Below are 1,710 nucleotides of genomic sequence, written 5' to 3'. Positions count from 1 at the left end.
ATCTATGACTCTTGATATCTAACTCTCTTGCTTGCTATTGCTCCCCCAATGGTCAGTAGCATAGTAGCATAACAGCAGATCACGGACCACTGTCAATCAGATGCTTGCCTTGCTGTCCATCCATCCATCTATCTATCTATCTATCTATCTATCTATCTATCTATCTATCTATCTATCTATCTATGACTCTCGATATCTAACTCGCTTGCTATCGCTCCCCCAATGGTCAGTAGCATAGTAGCATAACAGCAGATCACGCACCACTGTCAATCAGGTGCTTCCTTGCCGTCCATCCATCCATCCATCTATCTATCTATCTATCTATCTATCTATCTATCTATCTATCTATCTATCTATCTATCTATGACTCTCGATATCTAACTCTCTTGCTTCCTTTCGCTCCCCCAATGGTCAGTAGCATAGTAGCATAACAGCAGATCACGGAACACTGTCAATCAGATGCTTGCCTTGCCGTCCATCCATCCATCTATCTATCTATCTATCTATTACTCTCAATATCTAACTCTCTTGCTTGCTATCGCTCCCCCAATGGTCAGTAGCATAGTAGCATAACAGCAGATCACGGACCACTGTCAATCAGATGCTTGCCTTGCCGTCTATCCATCCATCCATCTATCTATCTATCTATGTATGACTCTCGATATCTAACTCTCTTGCTTGCTATCGCTCCCCCAATGGTCAGTAGCATAGTAGCATAACAGCAGATCACGCACCACTGTCAATCAGGTGCTTGCCTTGCCGTCCATCCATCCATCCATCTATCTATCTATCTATCTATCTATCTATCTATCTATCTATCTATCTATCTATGACTCTCAATATCTAACTCTCTTGCTTCCTTTCGCTCCCCCAATGGTCAGTAGCATAGTAGCATAACAGCAGATCACGGACCACTGTCAATCAGATGCTTGCCTTGCCGTCCATCCATCCATCTATCTATCTATCTATCTATGACTCTCAATATCTAACTCTCTTGCTTGCTATCGCTCCCCCAATGGTCAGTAGCATAGTAGCATAACATCAGATCACGGACCACTGTAAATCAGATGCTTGCCTTGCCGTCCATCCATCCATCCATCTATCTATCTATCTGTCTATGACTCTCGATATCTAACTCTCTTGCTTGCTATCGCTCCCCCAATGGTCAGTAGCATAGTAGCATAACAGCAGATCACGGACCACTGTCAATCAGATGCTTGCCTTGCCGTCCATCCATCCATCCATCTATCTATCTATCTATCTATGACTCTCGATATCTATCTCTCTTGCTTGCTATCGCTCCCCCAATGGTCAGTAGCATAGTAGCATAACAGCAGATCACGGACCACTGTCAATCAGATGCTTGCATTGCCGTCCATCCATCCATCCATCTATCTATCTATCTATCTGTCTATGACTCTCGATATCTAACTCTCTTGCTTGCTATCGCTCCCACAATGGTCAGTAGTATAGTAGCATAACAGCAGATCACGGACCACTGTCAATCAGATGCTTGCCTTGCCGTCTATCCATCCATCCATCTATCTATCTATCTATCTATGACTCTCGATATCTAACTCTCTTGCTTGCTATCGCTCCCCCAATGGTCAGTAGCATAGTAGCATAACAGCAGATCACGGACCACTGTCAATCAGATGCTTGCCTTGCCGTCCATCCATCCATCCATCTATCTATCTATCTATCTATCTA

The sequence above is a fragment of the Amia ocellicauda genome, chromosome 2 (genome assembly GCF_036373705.1).
Source record: "Amia ocellicauda isolate fAmiCal2 chromosome 2, fAmiCal2.hap1, whole genome shotgun sequence".
Taxonomy (NCBI): Eukaryota; Metazoa; Chordata; class Actinopteri; order Amiiformes; family Amiidae; genus Amia; species Amia ocellicauda.
The sequence above is the reverse complement of the archived record's forward strand: the minus strand, read 5'-3'. Positions refer to the sequence as shown.